This window comes from Pongo abelii, chromosome 18, assembly GCF_028885655.2.
Source record: "Pongo abelii isolate AG06213 chromosome 18, NHGRI_mPonAbe1-v2.0_pri, whole genome shotgun sequence".
In the NCBI taxonomy this organism is placed as follows: Eukaryota; Metazoa; Chordata; class Mammalia; order Primates; family Hominidae; genus Pongo; species Pongo abelii.
The window spans coordinates 28,853,246-28,876,411 of record NC_072003.2 but is presented as its reverse complement, the minus strand read 5'-3'; the positions used below and the strand labels follow the sequence as shown (position 1 = coordinate 28,876,411).

The following is a 23,166-nucleotide window of genomic DNA, read 5'->3' as shown; positions in this document are numbered from 1 at the left end:
AAGGAAAGAAGGAAGGAAGGAAGGAAGCAGAGGGAGGAGAAGATGGAGGAGGAGGAGAAAGAAAGAAAGAAGAGGAGATGGAGGAGGAAGAGGATGAGAAGGAGGAGGAAGAAGAAGACCAGTTGGAGGAGGAGGAGAAGGTGATGGACCTGGAACCTTCTATCAGTAAAATGAGGAATTGAGACTACATAACATCCTTTATGGCTCTCATTTCATCTTCTTCTGGGGGGAAACACACATCATCCACTCACAGACGAGGAAGCTGAGGTAAAACTGACTTCCAACCCCACATGACCCAGGCCTGATCAATCAGAGCGTTCTATCTCCTGGCCCCACCGTGGATTGATTAAGAAATGCACATATAACCCGAATTGGGCCACTGAGACTTGATTTTAGGGCAGCTTTGGGATGTAATTATCTGAAAAGAACAAGAAAGTTCACCATCGACATTGATAACTCACCTGTGAACATAATCTTGGCATTGCTATCACACTGACAAGTCCTGCCTAAGAATCAAGTAAAAATAGAGGAAGTCAGGCATGATGGCTCATACCTGTAGTCCCAACACTTTGTGGGGGTGAGGTGGGAGGACTGCTTGAGCCCAGGGGTTCAAGACCAGCCTGGGCAACACACAAGATCCCATCTCTACAAAAAAAAAATTATTTAGCCCAGTGTGGTGGTGCATGCCTATAGTCCCAACTACTTGGGAGGCAGAGATGGGAGGATCGCTGGAGCCCAGGAGTTTGAGGCTGCAGTGAGCTAGGATCATGCCACTGCACTCCAGCCTGGGCAACAGAGCAAGACCCTGACCAAAAAAAAAAAAAAAAAAAAGAAAGAAAGAAGAAAAGAAATTAAAAAGAAAAAAAAATGTAGGAAGATAGAGAAGAAGAAGATAATGATAACAGGGAGAAAGTGAAATAATAAGTAGATTATTCACAGAGACTTACTGAATTGTAATGGCATTTTTTTTTTTTTTTTGAGACAGAATTTCACTCTTGTTGCCCAGGCTGGAGTGCAATGGCACAACCTTGACTCACTGCAACCTCTGCCTCCGAGGTTCAAGTGATTCTCCTGCCTCAGCCTCCAGAGTAGCTGGGATTACAGGCACCCATCACCACACACGGCTAATTTTTTTGTATTTTTAGTAAAGATAAGTTTTTGCCATATTGACCAGACTGGTCTCAAACTCCTGACCTCAGGTGATTTACACTTCTCAGCCTCCCAAAGTGCTGGGATTCCAGGTGTGAGCCACTGCGCCGGCCTGGCATCTTTTGTGAGAACCTGAATATAATCACATACACTCTTGGACTTTGCAACTTTGCAGGCCAATAAATTCCCACTTTTGCTTGAGGTGGTAAGTTGGGATTTTGTCACTTGTAACTAACAGCCCTGACTGTTCAAATGTCCAGGGCCATTTCCAGCTTTAACATTCTATGACGTACACAATGCATTCCAAACTTTGCCAACTAAGCATGCATTATGGCCTAAAATAACAAGCAATATACTCAGGGGTTACGTTCCTCCACCAGCAACCTTGACATTTCTTTCAAGTCTCATATCGCATCTTAAAAAACAGAAAATCATGTGAATTTTCTAACCTGTTCCATAATATTTTCTCTTAATATAACTATTTCCTCCAAATTGTCCCATAAAATCGATAGTCCAAGGAGCCCCTGGGCTCAAGCGATACTTCCACCTCAGCCCCACAAAGGTGTGAGTCCTTCATGCCTGGCTTCCTCTATTTTTGATTTATTCTTAGGCAGTGTAGTGTGCAGGTGGTAGGTGACCCAGACCATCTGCATCCTACCATTTATGGTGCTCCCGGCAGCAGCATATCCCTATTTTAGAAGAACAGATTTAGGGAGGGGTTACAAACTCAAATCCCTCCAAGGGTCAGGCAGGTATGTTGTAATGGGCCAGTTGTAAGACAAGAGTGTACACAAGAAAGCCAGCACAAGCCCAGTCCAAGGTGAGCAGCTCCACTCAACTGTATGTTCTTTTAATCCCCATGCTGGTCAAACACATCTGCAAGATGAATACAGTGTGAACACTTCCTTAGCTCTGATTTTGAGCATACATTCTTGTATTTCCCACCTAACATATGGGCAATACTTACACTGTTGCTAACATCCATTCCCCAAATAACCAGCATTTTTCTTCTTATAAAACATTTTTCTTTCAAACAGAGATCAGGCACAGAAGCCTTGGCATATATTTATTTAGTGAAACTATATTATATATTCTGAAAATCAGATGGCTTTACCTATGCAATCTCTAGAAGGAAAATCACCCTTTTCCAATAGATACACTCACATTTTATATGATATTTTTAACAGCCTCGAAGTTTCAACCTCGACCAGCAATATTTGAATTGCTTTTAATTTAGCAAGTATGGAGAAGAGAATAATTTGGCAGCTACTTCTTGATACATGTCAGAAGCTGGGGGTCCTCCCATGAGAATCTGCTGTTCATAAAAGTAATTTTTTCCATTCATGCTGCTGACAGCATCCCCCTCCTGGAATCACAGTCATGTGGCTGTCACTCTTGAGGCAGTACCATACTCTGAAATTATAGGGTTTTTTTTTTAAATAGTATAATCAAGCATTTGATCTGAACTATTAAAGAAAGGGAAAAATTAACTTAAAACTGTCACTAGTGACCTTTCCAATTATGTGCGATAGTTCTTGTACAACATGCATTCAAAGGCTACTGTTTGTCTGATTTACTTGTAATAAAATGTCCTCTACAGAGAACAAGATCACATTGTTCAGGGCAGTCTATTGTTAAGTCAAGAAGAAGATTTAATTGGGATATAGTGAAAGGGTAAAGAGTTACCTCCTCTGTCATCCAGAGGTCCTTTAGAATTTTAGTTACAAATCATTTTAGAATAATAACAACAGTGATAATGATAATGATCTTGGTAACCTGACTGAGTACTTACTATCTGCAGAACACTGGCCTAAATGTTGCAGGCCCATTTTTTGCTTAATCCTCTCAACCCTTTAAGGCAGGTATTGATAATATCCTAAGAGGAGATTGAGACTCACAGAAGTGACTGTCAGCTGCTGTCAGTTTCAGAGCATGGACTCCAGTCCGTATCTGATAACAGGGACTATGTTCTTAACCACCCAACCATTCACTGCCTATAAAGTTGGAGGGTTTTTAGGAGATCAACAACCCAGTCTTCTACCCTGCACAATAATGCCCATTTCCTCATTTCCCCCCAGACCTAGTCATTTGCCAATATTCCCTGGTTTAGTGAGTGTCACAATGTCACCAATTCTCCATTGAGCTGCTCAGCCTGGAATTCAGGAAACAGTATTATTCATATTCTCCCTACTTCCCCACCCAAATTCAGTCCCTCTCAGAGACCTGTTGATTCTACGTCTTCAAAAGCAATTCTATCAATGTACATCTCCCCATCTTCACCACTGCCAGTCTTGTCTAAGCCACCATCATTTCTTCAAATATGGCAGCTTTCTTCACCTTCCAGTCTGGGCCATGTCCAGTTTGTTCTCACTGAAGGCACCTTGCCTGCCTGCCCTGCACCACCCATTACCACCCCTCTCCCAGCTTTTGTCACTCACTTCCCCTCTTCTTCTCTGTGCTTTACACAAATGGACTTTTGGGTTACTGGAAGCTGTAAGGTCCCTCCAATCACAACTTTGGTTCATGGTGTTCCTTCTGCTCAGAAGTCTCTTCCTCTTTACCTGCTTAACTCTTATTCACCCTTCAAATCTCTACTCATTATCTAACTGCCTCAGGGAAGCTGAGACAGAGAAGCTGAGGGATGGCTGAGACCATGCCAATCTTCTGACGTAAAACCACTTATCTCTCCATTGAAATACTTGCCACAATTTACGTTTCTAGCTCCACGACTACTAGGTCATTTATTTGGACTAATTAGAATGAAATTCTTTCTGAATGATTGAAATTCCTGAATTAACAGACAATAAGAGATGGTGTGGTAAAATGGTAACGGCACATGCTTCAAGGTCAGGGAGTTGAGCTGAATCCTGACTCTACTTAGCACTATTCACACTCTACTTACACTCACCTCTAGCTGAGTGAACTTTTTAAATAATAAGAGTTGGAAGTCCAAATTACTCCTCTATCCATGGGCTGCAAAAGGGACATTGTGTTAGCACACATGAAAACATTAATCTCCTTGTACATTTTTATCAGTGCTCTTGGGTGACCAAGAGCCTTGACTATGAGAAGCAATATTTTGAAAGGAATCTTTTTAAAAAAAGCAGTAGGTCTTAACAGTGGGCTTATAATATTCAGTAAACCACATTGTAAACAGATATGCTGTCAACGAGGCTTTGTTGTTCCATTTCTAGAGCACAGGCAGAGTACCTTTAGCATAATTTTTAAGGGCCCTAGGATTTTCAGAGTGGTGAATGAGCTTCAACTTAAAGTCACCAGCTGCATTACTTCCTAACAAGAGTTAGCCTGTCATCTGAAGCTTTGAAGCCAGGCATTGACTTCTTCTCTCTAGCCCTGAAAGTTCTAGATGGCATCTTCTTCCAATAGAATGACTATTTCATCTACATTGAAAATCTGTTGTTTAGTGTACCCACCTCATCAATTACTTTATCTAGATCTTCTAGATAATTTGCTGCAGCTTCTACATCAGCACTTGCTGCTTTACCTTGCATTTTTATGTTATGGAGATGGCTTCTTTCCTTAAACCTCATGAACCAACCTGTGCTAGATTCCAACTTTTCTTCTACAGCTTTCTCACCTCGTTTAGCCTTCATAGAACTGAAGATAGTTAGGGATTTACTCTAGATTAGACTTTGACTTAAAAGAATTCTGTAGCTGGTTTGATCTTCTATCCAGACCACTAAAACTTCCTCCATATCAGCAATAAAGCTGTGTTGCTTTCTTATCATTCATGTGTTCACTGGAGTGGTACTTTTAATTTCCTTCAAAAACTTTCCTTTTGCACTCACAACCTGGTTAATTGTTTGGTGCAAGAGGTCTAGCTTTTGGCCTATCTCAGCTGCAGACATGCATTTCTCACTAAGCTCCATCATTTCTAGCTTCTGATTTAAAGTGAGAGACATGAGATTCTTCCTTTCACTTGAACACTTAGAGGTCATTGTAGGGTTATGAACTGGTCTAATTTGAATGTTGTTGTGTCTCAGGGAATTGGAAGTCCCAAGTAGAGGGAGAGAGGTAAGGGCATGTCCAGTCGGCAGAGCAGTCAGGACACACCAATCTATCGATTAGTTTTGCTGTCTTATATGGCCAAGGTTCACGATGCCCCAAAATAATTACAATGGTAACATCAAAGATCACTGATGACAGATCATCATAACAGATAAAAGAATAATGAAAAAGTTTCAAATATTGCAAGAATTACCAAAATATGACACACAGACGTGAAGTGAGCACACACTGTTGAAAAAATGGCGCTTATAGACTTGCTCAATGCAGTCGCCAGAAACCCTCAATGTGTAAACAAACAAACAAAAACACAGTATCTGCAAATTGCACTGCAGTGAAGCAAAAAAAATAAAGTATACCTGTATATATCTTAAAGTGTTTAAGAAATTTGGTTACCCAAGTATTTTGAAATCTCTAAAATCTCCAAGAGTTCTGGAAAAGGACAGTGGTGATGGTTGCATCGTGACTGTGCCCTTAGAAATGATTTAAATGGTAAATTTAATGTTTTGTATATTTTACCGCAATAAAAAAGTTCAGAAACATCTTTTTCTGAGTGTAAAAAAAATTAACCTCAGTGGCTGAATAAGCACAAATTCTACCTTAATCATATTTTTTACTGTTACCTTATCCTATCCTTCAATACAACAGATTTCTCCCCAAGAGTAGCTAAAGCATCAAAGCATCTCAAGAGTCTGGAATGCAGGAAATTGTCATTATGCCACTAGCAGAAAAAAAAAAAAAAAAACAAACAAAAAAAAAACTAGAATTGGCTTGATTACCAAAACTCTGGTGGAAAGCAGAAAAGTGATTTTCAATGACAACTGACATCAATGCAGTGGCTGTTAAAACAGAGGGCAGGGAAGTTAAACCCCCGTGGTTCTAACTGCAAAAACTAGAGATATGGGCAATCAGCAGTACATTTAAAAATGGAACCTTTCTGGAAAATATTAAAAGGCTTGGAGGAGGAGTCCCAATCTATAAATAAAAGCAATGGTTAAAGTGATAATTAGATTGGTGAAAAGAAACACAGTGGAAAATTGAATAGACTGCTTTCACTGACAATGACATCTTCAGACATATTTGCAATCCACAAAATAAAAAGAAAAAAAAAAGAACAGCTTCCTCTGATGTGATAAATTGGAGCCAGGCAGATTGGCTACATGGCTCCCAACCCTCTTCTTTTTTTCAAAGAAAGCAACAAAATGAGGGTGGATTAGATTTTCTTTGTGTTAAGTGGGGAAAGAAAATGCCAATTACAATGAAAGCCTTTGACAAGAGACCTAAGACCATTGAAACAGACAAGCTATTACCACAAGAGAACTAAAATCTATGAAAAGGATTTTTTAAACTATTAAGCCAATAAGATGGGCATTTCATATGCTCATGTTTGCAAACATAGATGAATCCATTTTATTTTAGCTTATTTGGAGCTTTGAATTTAATAAAATTTAATAAAATCTCATTAATTTTAAAAGAGGTTAGAAAATTAATAAAATAAGCTGATATTTGAGTTGCTTGCTTCAGATTATCCAATATTTTATTAAAGAGAAACGGGCTATCCAAGCAGCTGTAAGGTGCATCTGACTTTAACTAATCTAGAACTGCCTTAATCAGGTTTGCTATAATATAATCCTGAGACACCAGAGACATTGGTAAACAGATACAGAGGGTATCCAGTGTAACCTGATCAAGTGTAATATATTTTTCTTATAAATTGAATTCTGAACCATATGGCTAAAATCCAACGGTGGAAAAAATGCAAGCATGAGCTAGAGAGAGCTGTCGTGAAACACACAGAAAAAGCAAGAGGCAAAAAGACAACTTGGGGGAAGGAGACAGTACACAGGACCAAGTTCTATGAAGTCAAACAAACCAACACTAGCAAGAGCAAGAGCCAGGAGGTACTTCTGTTTGGTGGCTGAGTGACGTGGTTAGCTTTGTGTCCCCACCCAAATCTCATCTTGAATTGTAATCCCCAGGTGTTAAGGGAGGAACCTGGTGGGAAGTGATTGGATTATGGGGGCGGTTTCCCATGCTATTCTTGTGATAATGAGTGAATTCTCACAAGATCGGATGATTTTATAAATTACAGTTTTTCCTGCACTCTCACACACTTCTCCTTCCTGCCGCCTTGTGAAGAAGGTACCTTGCTTCACCTTCACCTTCTGCCATGATTGTAAATTTCCCGAGGCCTCCCCAGCCATGCTGAACTGTAAGTCAATTAAATCTCTTTCCTTTATAAATTACCCAGTCTTGGGCAGTTCTTTTTAGCAGTATGAAAACAAACTAATATACTGAGTTTGTTTTTGTTTTTCTGTAAAGTAAGGTTTTTTGGAGTGGAGAAGCAAGAAGGGAGGAAACACTCAATAAAGATGACTAGAAGCTTTCAGCCCCACACAACCACCCAAAAGAGAAGAAAGATAATTGTGCATCATCTTCAAACATCTTTCCTCAGACAGTAAAAGAAATAATACTGCTAAACTTTCAGTTGGGCAGTACAGTGTGGGTGGTCCAAACCTTGGGCTCTGGGATAAAGATCCCAACTTTATTACATACCAGCTGTGGAGTCTTGGGTAAGTTACATAGATATTCAAGGTCTCAGGTTGTGTCTCCTTCAAATGCAGGTAACGGCAGCTCCTATCACATAAGGAGGGGTGAAGATTAAATTAGTTTGTGCAGAAGCTCATGTGTCCATGGTCCAGATGTGAGTTATGTGTGTGAGAGAGGAGATTCTATCCAAGAGGATGCTTTTGAAGAGAATCGAAACCTCAGTAGAAAGAGGATGGAAATGAAATTCTCCTCTCCTAAGGGCCGAAGAAGAACTCATAACTGACCATGCAGAAATAGAAGTGCAATTACTGCCCTCAAGAGAACCACTGATGAGGGACCTCTAGCAACTAACGGTGCTGGTGTATATGGGAATCTCCAAAGAAACCCATCAGCAGTCATGAGCAAAAGAGCCTACTTTAAACTTCTGCCAAGTCCAGAAAGTGCTGATACCAGCTCGTGGCAGTTCCAGACAAATAAACACTTTTATGTCCTCCTTTCCTCTCCTTCTTTACCCAGCTTCAACCCTGGAGAGGACAGAAGGTAGGTGAGGTAGAAGACAGAGAGCAGTCAACCACTCCCCTTTTATAATAACAAGCTGCCCTGTATGTTGCAAGCAAGCCCAATAAACCAAGTCCAAAGTCTTGGTAATTGCACAGGCTTCCATATTTTAATTATTAATGTGCAACTGTGTTTTGCTACTTACTGGGGGTGTGGGGCCAGCCTTCTACTACTGAATAGGTACCGGTAAGTCAGTGGGGCCTTCCAGAATTTTCAACCCAAAGCAAAAACAGACCAACTCCACTGAGTAAATATAAAGAGACAGTAGAAGACAAAAATGAAGTCAGTTTAGGATGACATCACACAAATCATGCTCATTTAACCTAGTGGTTAAATGTCTTAAGTTGCATAGCAATAGTTAAAAACAATTATTTCCATTAGGCAATTTACTGAGTCCCAGGGACTGACTGTGGTCAACAGTTTACATGCAACGCCCCAATTTACCGACACAACAGACGAGGTACGCACTGTTATCTTCCCCACTTTATACAAAAGAAAAACTGATAATTTGCCTAAGGTCATGAGAGTTAGTGACAAAGCAGGGATTTCAAGCCACTATGCCAATTCTTTGCTTCTCCTCCTTCTTTAGGGATGGCTTAAATAATAAAAATAATAATGATCCTTTATTTAGGGCTTACTCTGTGATTTGCATGAATTAGCTCAAATTATTCTCAACAAGAGACCCCTATGATGACCCAAACTTTACCAATGCAGAGAGAGAGAGAGAGAGAGAGTCAGTGGCACAAGATTGTCAAGCTATGGAGGCTAAACTGGGATTTGAACCTAGGCAGTTTAGCTCCAAAGACCATGCTCCTAACCAGTGTGATCTACTGCAAATGTCAAATGGGACCATTATTATTATAGCTCGGCCATATGGAAAGGTCAGAACTTGGCCTGACCTAAAATAACAGAGAGGGCATGTCAGGCAAAGGCAAGAGCCAGGGCCCAGAGGCAGGATTGAACACGGTGCATCCTAGGAGCTACAAGCCCAGGAATTGCTCTCACTGAGGAACTCATTCACAGGGGCAGCCAGGGAAGTGAATCAAGTGGAGAACAAACAATAAATCCATGAAACAACTGTTCGCACTTGTGTGCCCGCTTGCCTCCTAGGACACTCTCATCACTCATGTTACGAAGAAATGGAGCAATAACCAACCTGGGGACCTCGGAATGAAATCAGTGGAAATGGACTCCTCCTTTGATGATGCCAGTGCCATAAATCTGCACCGCGCCAAGATGCCAAGCCAGCTCTGGCACAGAGGTGCCGTACATCTTCCTCTCACCCATCAGGAATGTTTCTCTCTTGTAAACAGCAGTGGGTGTTTTTGTTATTATTGTTTTTACCTTCCTGTTTCTCTGCCTGGCTTTATGGAGTGAATTAAAAACAAGCGAGCTTGGTGGAAAAAAGAATTTGTATTAATCTCTGAAGACCAATCAGGATTTAAGTGTGCCCGCTCTGAGAAGCTCAAGAAAAGTGGACTTTGTTCAGAATATCTGAAAAGTGTTCTGTAGCACAGGAAATGTTTTCTCCTACAAGGGACACTTTTGAGGTTAGACAGTTTAGATTCCTCAGGGTCTGACACACTCCAAGCATGAAGTGGACAAGTAGTAAATGTTAGTTTAATGCTAATTGGTTGGTTGATGAAACGAATAAATGAGCAAATGAATGAAATGATTGGTACAAAGGAAAGAATATGGGCTGCAAGATCAGACTTACATAGCCTTGGATCCTACTCAGCCACCAACTTCCTGTGTGACTTGGCCAAGCCACTTGACCTCTCTGAGCCTGTTAACACATTTGTAAAAAGATATAATGATAGTTACAGTGATGGACTTCCATTCACTGTTTAACTTTGTTTTCTTCCAGCCTCCATTGATCTTACTCCCTGTAACACCCTGATTTTGGTTTGGTGACCCACCTTTCTCCCATCCTCAGTAGCATGGTGATTTGGGTGGATCCAACTCCACCCACAGTCCCAGGAGTGCACTTATATTTATAGCCTAGGCCAACCCCTGTGTTGCATTCTTACAGAGGGAAGGACTGCATTAGTCAGGTCAATCACAGCTGTAAGAGACAGGGTTTTCCATAAAAACAGAACCAGTAGGGTGTGTGTGTGTGTGTGTGTGTGTGTGTAGAGACACAGAGAGATTTAAGACTTTGGCTCACATGATTTGGGGGCTAGTAAGTCCAAAATCCATGTGGTAAACTAACAGTCTGGAGAATCAGGTAAGATTTGATTTGCAATCGTGAGTCCAAAATCTGCAGGGCCAGGTAGCAAGCTGGAAACTCAGGTAGGGTTTCTACGTTGCAGTCTTCAAGTAAAATTTCTTCTTCTTCTCCTTCTTCTTCTCCTTCTCCTTCTCCTTATTCTCCTCCTTCTCCTCCTCCTTCTCCTCCTCCTGCTTCTCCTCCTCTTCTTTTTTCTTCAAGAACTCTCCTTCTTCACTCTTAAGGCTATCAACTGATTGGATGAGGCCCACTCATATTATGAAGGGTCAGCTGCTCTATTCAAAATCTACTGATTTCAAAGTTAATCACATCCTTAAAAATACCTTCACAGCAACATCTAGACTGGTGTTGGACCAAACAAATGTGCACCATTGCCCAGCCAAGCTGACACCAAATTAGCCATGACAGCAGTCAGTAAGATTCAGTCCTAGTACTTGTTTGAGCTGTAAGAGAAGCCGACTTTCTCCTTCCTGCTGTACGTAAGCCTGAAAGGATGTGAGGATAGAAATTCAGGGCAGGAGGTAGGAGGCTCAAAGGGGAACCATAAGGTGAGGCACTGGATTGTTGCAAAGTCAGGAGCCAGTCTACCAGAGCTGAGGCCCTCAACCATGGCTGTCCCAGGCCAAATGGCCAACATTCCTGGAGATAGGTGAGGCCAACTAGGTCTGAGAAGGTGGTAAAATATGTCAGTTAAGCCTGGGAAGCACTTTTTATTATCCAGATTTTGTAGAAAAAAAAAAATATATATATATATATTTTAGTATGTATGTGTGTATATGAGTAATCACACTTTTTAAAATATCAAACGGCATAAAAGAAATATTGAAAAATAAGTCACCCACCCACATGGACTCCCAATCCACCTGGCCCAACCTAGCAATCAAACACTATTTCCAATTTCTCACCCCACTCCAGAACTCTCCTAAGCATACACCACGTATGTCTATCTATTTCTCTCTCTATGCAAATGGAAACAAACTATACATAGTGTGCTTCATTTTACTTATTTTCTCTTAAAGTGTCGCCAGAAGGCATTCTATATTGGCATATTGGAGGTCTACACAATTTCTTTTCAGTACAACATATTTCTTTTTTTTGCTGTTTCAATTTCTTTGTTTGTTTGTTTTGAGACGGAGTCTCACTCTGTCGCCCAGGCTGGAGTGCAGTGGTGCGATCTCAGCTCACTGCAACTTCCGTCTCCCGGGTTCAAGTGATTCTCCTGCCCCAGCCTCCTGAGTAACTGGGACTACAGGCACCTGGCAACACGCCCAGCTAATTTTTGTATTTTTAGTAGAGACGGTTTTCGCCATGTTGGCCAGGCTCGTCTCAAACTCCTGACCTCAGGTGATCCACCCACCTCAGCCTCCCAAAGTGCTGGGATTACAGGCGTGAGCCACTGCGCCCAGCCTTGTATAAGCTATATCTTATGCACACACACAAGCACGTGCACACACACACACACACACACACCTTGGTGTGCTTTCTGCTGTATCTCCAGTGCCTAGAGCTGTCTTGGACACACAGAAAGCACACAACAAATGTTTGCTGAATAAATGACTGATTACTAAATCCTAACAAAGTTATGGAGGTGTGGGGGATATTGGCAGATATCAAGAAAAGCAGAAGTTTAGAGAAACAAAATGCATAAGGAGGACAGGCAATGTTAATTCTAAGGTGGTATCGATTCCAACATAAGTCACTCATTTATGTGGAGAGACTAATGTGTGTGAGTCAAGAGAGAACCCCTACCCACATTTCCGGGGAGCATTGTGGACACCTAATGCTTTTCAGTGACGAAGCACTATGGGAAGAGACATGGATTAAAATGAAGAGAAAATACTGGATAAATAATAACCATGGAAAAAAGTATCCTGTAATGGAAAAAAGTATTCTGTAATGAGGGCATGCATATTGGGGATATCTCTGTTATATTTTGTTAGTAAAAACAGAACGTATTCAATCAGTAGAATTAGACAAACATGACTTAGTCAGCAAGAACATGACATCTCAGTCTCCAAGATATGTAGAAACTTAGAAATGATACAGAGAAAGCGATTTTAGAGTTTAAATATTCTTGATGCCAGGAGAGAAAAGATGGAACAAGGAAAGAACTGAAGAACATTTGTAGAAGGGTTTGAGCTTCAGATAAAAGGGAATGTGCTGAGTGTGTGTATCTGAGAATATACTGAGCACAGTATCTGATCATTTTTTCTCCAGTAGGCATGATCATCCTTGAAAATTTGACACAGGCCTCAGTTAATTTAGAAAGTTTATTTTGCCAAGGTTGAGGATGTGCACCCGTGACACAGCCTCAGGAGGTCCTAACATTTGCCCAAGATGGTCAGAGCACAGTTTGGTTTTATACATTTTAGGGAGACATGAGACATCAATCAACATATGTAAGATGAATATTGAATCAGCCTGGAAAGACAGGACAACTCAAAGTGGGGAGGGGGCTTCCAGGTCATAGGTAGATAAGAGACAAACGGTTGCATTCTTTTGAGTTTCTGATGAGCCTCTCCAAAGGAGGCAATCAGACATCCACTTATCTCAGTGAGCAGAGGGGTAACTTTGAATAGAATGGGAGGCAGGTTTGCTCTAAGCAGTTCCCAGGTTGACTTTTCCCTTTAACTTAGTGATTTGGGGGCCCAACATATATTCCTTTCACAGTCATAGCCAGTGTGACTGAGCCAAGTATTTGAGGACTGAGATTGTGTCACCCGCCTCATGTTCCTACATCACTATGTAGAAAAACTCTGAGCCAAATCAAGGTACAGGAGTCAAGAGGAGGAACCAGCCATCAGTACTAAGGTTGCAAGACAACCAAAGGCCAGACTCCTGGACTGAGAGGAAGAGGCTAACTTTTTTGGCAAAATACCACTGCTGGACTCAAAGCTGAGCTTCACCAAGTGTGCATGGCTCTGCAGAAACCAGACTTCAAATCAGGACTTCTAACTCATTTTTCATTCCTGCCAAGAAAACACAGGACTAAGACTGTATGAGGAGTTCTAAGATAAATGGTCTGTGCCATCATGGAATTTGATCTGATGAAGAGACATAACAAAAAGAAAGTGGATTCACAGTCACAGCAGAGAAGAGCATCGAGGAAAGGGACAGAAGAGAAGGCAAGTAATGCTGCTTAGAGGCTTTGCAGAAGCATGGTGCTATTGGAGCTGGGTTTTGAAGAATAAGTAGGAGTTTGCCATTGACAAAGAGGAGGAAGAGCATTCAGAAAAAAGAAGAACACGTGCACAGACAAAAGTTGTGAGCAATTGTAAGCTATCTGGAGACCAGTCATGAATTCAGGGGAAAGTGATTATGAGGTGCATGTGGTGGGGATGGAGTGACTTTTCAGACACAGCAAGATGTGGGGCACCTGGGATCATAAAGGCTTTAGATGTCAGCTAAGGAGTCTGGAGTTCATTTTGTACTTAACGGGCCAACAAGTGGTTAGGTGAGATGCTTGAATTGGCACAGAAAGGGCTTTTCCTAGTAAACCATAGAACAAGCCCTGATGTCTTTTAATGACAGAATCAGTGTCCCTTCAGCCACAGAGCATTCTGCAGTCATGTGCTGTCTTTTTTATGGGAAGGCAAGAGGCAAGCAACAGCTGCTCATCCTGCAGACACATGCCAACAACACTTATTGTCCAAATCCATTCTCCAGAATCCTCAGTATTGATGTCCCGTAAGCCAGAGGCCCTTAGCAAACCATTCTCCGACACATCAAACAGACAGCGTCGCCAAGGTCTTCATAGAATAACAGAATGAAATGCACTTCTGCTCCTGGAACCCTTGATGGATCAATCTGCCAGTTCACGAACTATACATAAACGTGGTAGGTGTGACAGCGACTCAGTCACCAAGGCCCCTGCATAAATAACACTCTGTTTAGTCAATGCTAACAGAGAAATCCCTGAGATGCATAATCTTGCAGAAGAAAAATAACAAAGCCACCAGATGCCATGCTATCAGCTGAGGCATTATGACGCAAAGGTGTCTGCATCCCTGGAAATTCAGTGCTGCTGGGGACAGGGACAGTGGGTGAAGAGTGCATTGTGGAATGCAAGCAGACTGCTGTCAGTCAATTGGCCCATCAAGATTCTGAAGGTGAAACTACACAACTAATAGATCATGTAGGTACTGCATGTAGAAGAGGTGGTCCAATGTAATCATGATGAATACTTACGCAGTGCCTATAGTATGCCACGCACACTTGGCACTTCCTACACATTGCATTATTTTATCCACATATTGGGGTAGAAGCTATTATTATCCTCATTTTTTGCAGAAGGAAAGTGAAGTATAGACATATTAATAAGTAACTTGTCCAAGGTCACACAGTTCATAAGCAACAGAGTCTGAATTAAAGCCAGGCAGTCTGGCCTTAGGGTTCTTGGTCTAAACCACCATTGCTGTAGCAACGGAAGAGACTGCTTCTTGAAGGCAGAATACTTGAGTTTGAATTTTAGTTGCTCCAGCCCTTGAGCTGTAAGTCTTGGGATAGTTACTTAATCTTCTGAACCTTGGTTTTACCAACTATAAAATGAAAAGAATAGTAATGTTTATCTCAAAAGGTCTTGAACCAACTAAGGAAGTGCCTGGCACATAGGCAGCTGGTCAATGTTTGCTAAATCCCAAACTGTGAAACCATCCAAAGCACTCTCACTGTGGCTGTTTACCCTGATTTAATAGCTCACGCTTACTGAACATTAATTACTTTCCACAAAGTACTTCATTTAACTCATTCATCCTGTTCCCCAATCACACTATCACTTACTTATTTATCTGCATGGCCAGGGACTAGTTCTTAGCAACAAAACTTTCAGAAACTGGGGTATTTCTGGAGGGACTGCTGTCTTCCTAGGAGCTCCCACAAGAAAGTGCCAGAAAACAGACATTTGGAATGACAATGATACAACCAATTGCAACAAGTCTCTAGTGATGTTGCTTTGGCCACCGAGATAGTCAGATTCATCAGGGGTTTAGGTGGGCTGGTTTAAAGGGACAGGTCACTCTATTTTGAAGTCAGCACAAAATCTGTTTTGCACAGGGGCATACAGAGTAGTATAATCGACACGGGAGACCCAGAAGAGAGGAGGATGGCAGGGGGTAAAGAATGAAAAATTACCTATTGGGTACAATGTACAATATTCGGTGACAAGTACATGGAAAGCCCAGAGTCCACCTCTATACAATTCATCCATGTCACCAAAAACCACTTTTATCCCTAAAGCTATTGAATTTTTTTAACCTGTTTTCCTGCATCGCCACCATTTCAACATGTTTTCAGTTTGTCTACTTGAAAGTGTCTCCAAATTGATAAATAACTTACTATTTTCAAATTCAGCAACACTCATCAAACCTTTATTAAGTGCCAAACACCATGCTAGGGATGAGAGTTAAAGGGGTTTATGAGGTACAACCCCTGTCTTCAAGGAGCTTTTCATCTATTAGGGAGACAAATTCACAACCAAGGCAAATTCAAGTTTTAAGTGTTCTGTAGTATTAGGAACCAAAAACAATGGGACTGGACAGGAAGGAGCATCTCAGTCTTCCAAGCCACGGTAGACCCCACTCCCAGGACATAAAATATCGAAGGCCACCAAAGTTCAGCAGTAAAAATATGGAGGTGCTGGAGCTGAGGAACACAGAAGTCAGCCTGAACTGAACAGAGACATTTGAGAATGCTGTGCAGAGATCCTGTCTGGGAACAAAACTGGGGAAGTGTGGGTAGATGAGGAACCAGACAGCAGCAGTTTTGTGTGACATTTAGTTGCTGTAAGCCACACACAAGTCCTTGAGGAATGTATATAAGTACGGTATGTGGCATGTATCGCTATGTATGGTTGTCTGATCCAATTTCTTCTTTTTCCTAATAGAGAATCTCAATACTTACTCCTTCCCATCCCAGAATTTTCATAAGAATCCCTTTGATACCTTGTAGTTTCAAAGGTACCTGCCTAGCAGAGCTGAACGTGGCATCTTCGACCTTGGTCTGTCCAGCACCTACCCTGCCATGGCCGTTTCTTCATCCCTCGACGTCATAGCCACCTTTGATTCCCAGGCTTGCATTAGACTTGTAACATTACAGGTGTGAAAATGAAATGTCAAACGTTTCTCACCCTCTCTCTCAAAGAGAATGGTGAGACAGTTAGAAGCGTTGAATTCCTCAGACTTAAATGTCTCTCACTTTTCAAAGACTCTTTCTAGAATCCTATAGACATGGGGGCCTTTCGGAGCTCCACTGACTTTTACAGTGTGTATTTCCATGTTTCAGTTGAAAGGCTGAGGTTCTGAATAAAAGCCCATAAGAAGATAAAGTAACTAATATTTGTTCAATCCCTAAACACACTGAACATTTTCACTTGGATCAACCCATTAAAACTCTTGGAGATAAGTATGCTGACCTAAGGGCCAGTATCACGGATGACAAAGGAGAGGATCAGAGAGGCTCTGTAACTTACCTGGAATCACACTGCATAAACACAGAATCCTAACCAAATATATTTGACTCCAAAACATAACCATAACTCTACTGTAATTCTCTAGTAAGATGTCAGCTAAATGGGCTATCAATGATGCATTCAGAGAAACACTATGCACAACAACAAACAGAGAAGACTTTCTTCAAGGCTCAATTTAAGACTGTGGTTTAGGCAACTAAGATAATGTTGATTGTGATAAGAGAAGCCCAAATACCATCTTCCAGTACTCGTCATGACAAGAATACTCTACAATAAAGGTCCACGAGCTACAGCTTGTGTTCCAAATCTAGCAGATTTTTGTTTTGTACATAAAGTTTTATTTCATGCTACAAGGGCAGAGTTGAGTAGGTGTGACAGAGACCATATGGCCCATGAAGCCTAAAATTCTTATCTGTCCCTTTACAGAAAAAGTTTGCCAACCCCAGACTAGAAACATTATCCTATCTTCCACTAAATGCTGTTTGGAACTAGAAGATAAAAAGAGGTAAAAGAGAGGGAACAGAAAGATAAGAAGTCATCCATAAAAATGCATTGAGCTCCTACAGTATGTACTCAATGTTCTATTCTCCTCCAGCCAAGGCACTAGGAACACAGACTCATTCACTCAACAAATATTTATTAAGCCCTTGAGCACCTACTCTGTTCCAGTCATTGGACTAGGTATTGAGGAGACTGCAATAAACATAAACTGCAAGTGCTAGTGAGATAGTTCCCTTATATTCTCTGCTTCAAAGAATTGACAACTACATGGGGCATACAAGTTATGACACCAAAGTCTAAGGAGAGCAATGAGAAGTCTTCAGAGAAAAAAGCAACCAGTTCTTTCTACCAGAAGATAAGGAAGGCTTCCCATAGTAACATCTGAACTAGGTCTTGAAGTGTGGTTTGCCAAGGGAAAAGGAGGAGGAAAGGTACACCAAGCAGAAAGAAGAGTCTGTGCAAAGGCCCTGGGGTAGGAAATCACTTAGCATGTGAAACCCACAACAGGGAGCTGTCCTGTGGCTGGGGCAGACAGAGCACTGGATGGGGAACAGCAGAAAATGAAGTTGCAACATGGTGGCCAGATGGTAGGTTCTAAGAACAGGCTCCAGAGGTTTGGCCCTACTCTACCAAGTCCTGGTTCAAATCCTGGCTGTTGAAACTAACACGGGAACAGAAAAACCAAACACCACATGTTCTCACTCATAAATGGGAGTTGAACAATGAGAACACATGGACACAGGAGGGGAACATCACATGTTCTCACTCATAAATGGGAGTTGAACAATGAGAACACATGGACACAGGAGGGGAACATCACATACCAGGGCCTGTTGGGGGACGGGGGGCAAGGGGAGGGAGAGCATTAGGACAAATAGCTAATGCATGTGGGCTTAAAACCTAGATGACAGGTTGATAGGTACAGCAAACCACCATGGCACGTGTATACCTATGTAACAAACCCGCACATTCTGCACATGTATTTCAGAACTTAAAAAAAAAAAAATCCTGGTTGTTGGACCATAACAAGTGACTTCTGTAGCCACATCCCAGGATCATCCTGAGGACCCAAAGTGACAATGTGTATAAAACACTTAGCGCGGTTCCCAACATGTCATAAGCACTGAATAAATATTCACCGTTATGATTAATAGTATGATACGGAAGCCAATCAGAAATGCCATCCAAACTAATTGCTTTTCATCAGTTGCAACATTCAGCTTCCATCTAAGCTTTAATTGGTTGAGAGAAATGTATCAGGAAGCAAGCAGCCCAAACGAAATGCATCAATACATGTACAAAAAGCAGGGCAGCCATTCAGGCCGTACAGCTCCAGATGCAAAGTTACCCTAGGTAGCTCACTCACAGGACTGGCAGGCCCTGTTCCACTCCACATACCTGGTCTGCAACATGTCCCAACTGCACCCCTCAGCCATTGTAGAGTGTGTTAGGCTTAAAAGAGTGAGCTGAGCTCAAGTTCAGGCATCGTCCCTTCCTCAGTGTGTGGCCTGAGAGAGGGTGCCTGCCCTCTTGTGTGTTAGTCTCTCGATCTATAAGCTAGAGGTGATAATAGAACCAAATTCCTAAGGTGGTTGTGAAAATAAAATGAGATGATCATGTAAGGCACTGAGCCCAGCATCCAGCATAAAGGGAGCAGTGGGTAACTGCTAGCTATTATACTTATCATCTCCAAGGCCATGATTACTTGAAGGAAAGGAGAATATGTTTTCTTTCTCACTCTTTAGGAAGTCCTAGTGGAGGAGCAGGGACTTTTATTCATCTCTTGTTGAAAGCATTATAAATTCTAGGCATCCCTAGAAAAAGCAGGGAAATATATTCACCGAGTGGGAGGCAACTATGAATTCTGAAACTTTTAAGTTCTGTTGCAATTTTAAGCACTCGGTCCCACGATCTTTACTGGAAATCCCACAAGATTAACAACCAAACAATACATCCTAGTCTGCATTTTGCACTTAGAAGTGGGGTAAAAAAAAATCCTTTCAGTGACCCCCAAAAATATGGTGACAGAACTAGAAAGGAGGAGAAGGGGCTGGAGAGACGTCTAAGGAGGAAGGATAGAGAGAGGAGGGAGGGTTCTCCTCCTGCCTTTGCTTCTTGTTGTCTCCCCATTGCCCCTGTGTTGGCTACAACCTTGTAAATATCAGGTTCATCTCTGGCATCTACACAAAGGGAGGCTGCTGCAGAATTACCCGCAGACACCCTGCGTTCATTTTCTGGGAGCGGAATCAATTAAAACACTGTTTGCTAGCTGGATGAATATAATACAGCCTGTACTTCAAGTACTAACAGCTAAATATGTGCTTATTAAAAAATCAATAGAAAGTCAAGGTTTCCTTTTCAAATCCCTTCCATAGGAAGGGCGCTGGTGCCGGAACAGAGGGATAAAACCCTGCCTGGTACCACCTGCTGAGCACGCATCTCTCAAGGAGGCAGCTACAGATTTCAGAGCATCACAAATGGAAAGCTATTGTGACAGGCAAACAACAGGTAAAATGCCTAGATGGACAGCCACTCAAAGGGCCCTGCAGTGAGAGTGAAGACCCCTGGTCCTCCCTGCCCTGTTAGCTAGGGACTGCTTTACCAAACCTGAGAGCCAGTGCTGAAGACTGCAGAGATAACTGTGTAGTGGGAAGGAGAGATGGATGAAGAGGTGAGAAAGATCAAACCTCCATGACATGGTGGGCACACACACACAGACACACACACACCCACCCACACACCCTCCCCACCCCTACACACACAGACAGACCTTCACCTTCCACCCCCAACAAATCTTGAGGTAGCACGATTCCAGCACGCCTGACTTTGCTCTTGCAAGCTGTCTCCTGCTTGGCGAAGGCTAGAACTCTGATTCTTGCTGCCAATCCACGCTGACTCCAGGTTCGTATGTGTGCCCTGGGTTTCATGTTCTGACCCAACACAGTTTTGAACCCAGGATCACAAACTCAAATGCCTTTATGATGCCAGAAAGATCACATCAGTGAGTGAAGTGGACCAAAGGTCAACAACAGGGAATGGTGGGGACTATGGCAAACTAGAGAGCTCCTAACTGCTTAAATGGACTGCTACCAACCAGAGCCAGTGGGATGCAGCTGAGTGGGATCCAATGCTGTTCCATCTTTTAAAGAAGCCAGAAATCCAGATTTTTAATATGACATCTCCCAATTTTAAAATATTAGCCACTGATTCAAAATTGTCTTAAAACATCAGGGCCAAACAAATCAAATCTGATTTCTGATATCTAACCATCTCTCCTCTCCACTGGGACAGGGAGGACCTCAGTGACTCTCCCAGAGTAACTTTTACAATACAAAATGCAGGAAGGTCATTCAGGCCATACAGCTTTAGACCAAAAGTTACCCTAGGGAGCTCACTCACAAGACCAGCAGGCCCTGTTCCACTCCACATGCGGTCTGCAAAATGTCCAATCTACACCCCTAAGCCACATTCTGGCGTCTCAGTTCCTGGTCTGCTCACACCTGGTGAGATCCCCTGCCCTGAATTCCCATCATCCACAAGCTCATCTGTGTGTCTGTTCACCAAGCAAAACAAAGAGAGAGAGGGAACGGAAGAGGGGGAGACAAGAGAGGGATCTAATGCAGATGCCCTACTAGGGCCTGTGAATCAGTCTGATTTCCCCAAGAGACACAGTCCCTATTCAGCAAGGTTATGTCAATTTTTTAAAATAAGCAAATAAATGAGTCTGGAAGGGTATGCACTGATGAATGTGTGTGTACGTACATATTGATTTAGACATGCATTGGGGAAAAAAGACAGAAGTGGCACAAATGTTGGGCATCAGAAGGAGCAGTGGCCTCCAAAACTGATGACCCAACTCTGCATTTTGCTCCGCCCCAGACATGTGATGTTCACAGGACCAGTCCTTTCTCTGCTGGGCTTCTGCTCCCCCGCACCCCCCTGCCACCCCCTGTAAAATGGGAAGCTCAAGCTTTAAGTTTCAAATTTCTCATCTCCACCATGAGTTCCAAGAAGAAAAGATGTGACTCTACTCATTCATGTACCCACCCTTAGAGATGGCACAGTGCCAGGGACACAGCATATTGGGAATGAACTAATTGACTGGGGCACCATTAAGAAACCAAAGAGAACACTTTCATACGCAGCTGAGTGGCAGCTTTGGCACTCACTAGCTGTGCAACCCTGAGCATGGGACTTTGCCTCTTTGAGTTTCCCTTCCCATTCGGAAATATCTCTTGAGCGTTTGCCATGTGCCAGACATAGCTGAGTACTCGAGCACAGAGTGGGTGCTCAGAAGTTATCAGTATCCCATAACCAGAAACTGCCATAATCCAGAGACCAAACACTCTCAGCCTATGGTCCAAAATGGCCTGTAGCTGTGTTTGGCTTGGCCCACACTGGGAGTTTTGTTCTGTTTTGTTGAATCTGAGCTAAAACTTAAAATGAAGGTATTACACAAAAATATTTGACTTACGTTTCTCTTTCAAAATGAGAAGTTTTGACAACACTGAGGACTGTCACCCCCCACCTCCCATGGGAACTGGATGGAGTTGAGACTCAGCCACCCCGCTGAGGAGACATATTCGCTTAGGTTTACAATATTCCCACCAGGCCCCCTTCACTAATTTGACACATCTGCTTGCACTGGGTATTTGCATTGCAGCCCCTGGGCTAATCCAAGAAGAAAGGAGGAAACTCCTCAAGAACACTGGATGATAAAACCCCAGAGAGAGGGGAGACTTTCTTTAGTACGACCATGCAGATGACTATGGCATTGCCTTATCCGTATAAATAAATATTTGCCTGGCAAAACAAGCAGCTAAAGTTCCCCCAACCACTCAGAGGAAGTGTGCTATGGGAATTTAAAGCCAGAAATAAAAATAAAAGTAACTGAGTGAACTATTTTCTCCCTTTGCAATTCATGGAACTCCTTAACGTACATTTACAAACTCATATTTTGAAAACCTTCCTTTTTTTTCTGTCAGTCTGCATTTCTTCCTTCCTCCCAGAAGTTAGATTATGGGGAAGTCAAAAGAATGCAGGATTTGGAAGTGGGAGGCTCTTGCCCAGACTAGGTGCGTGTATCTGGTAAAATCAATGCATTTTTTTCAGTTTCACTTTTCTTATCTTTAAAATGGAGATGACAAGACCCTCTTACTTCACAGAGATGTCTTGAGGGTAAACTGAGGCAGTGCCTGTGGTTGCTCATTACACTGTCATTACAGGCATCTGCAGTGATTTTGTTTGTATCGCCTGCTTGCACCCCCATCCAAAAAATGTAAGCTTTATGAAGTCAAGGTATTTGGGTGTTTTTCATCACTGTATCACCAATGTTTATTACAGTGTCTGACACATAACAGACATTCAATAAATATTTCTTGGTTTTAAAATGATGTGTGTGCACACAGATGACTAATAGATGAAATAATTGATAATATGTAAACAAGTAGATTAAATAAAGTCAAACAGTGAGTGAGTGGACAGGAAAAACAGACAGAATTGTCACCAGCTAACACCATCTATATTCTCTTCTCTCTGGGTACTGACCTAGAAAGTTTGGCCATAGTCTACCAAGCTCTTTTGACTTCAATAACTACAATCTCTGCAAGTTATATTCCTCATTTGTCGCTGGGTAGAAATACTCCTACAATTCCTTCTGTACTGATCGGCCACTTGTATTTCACGG

General features: G+C 42.1%; 1 protein-coding gene and 1 long non-coding RNA gene across 2 annotated transcripts in view; both read right to left on the bottom strand.

The window, feature by feature from the left end:
• Positions 1–23,166, bottom strand: part of HS3ST4 (heparan sulfate-glucosamine 3-sulfotransferase 4) — a 453,635-nt gene that overhangs the window by 355,883 nt on the left and 74,586 nt on the right. The gene's annotated exons all lie outside the window — the stretch shown is intronic.
• LOC129050732 (uncharacterized) lies at positions 886–11,219 on the bottom strand. The gene is made up of 3 exons (XR_008514452.2): positions 7,732–11,219; positions 4,058–4,122; positions 886–2,562 (listed from the first exon to the last, which is right to left on the bottom strand). It is a non-coding gene; the product is annotated as an uncharacterized LOC129050732 (long non-coding RNA).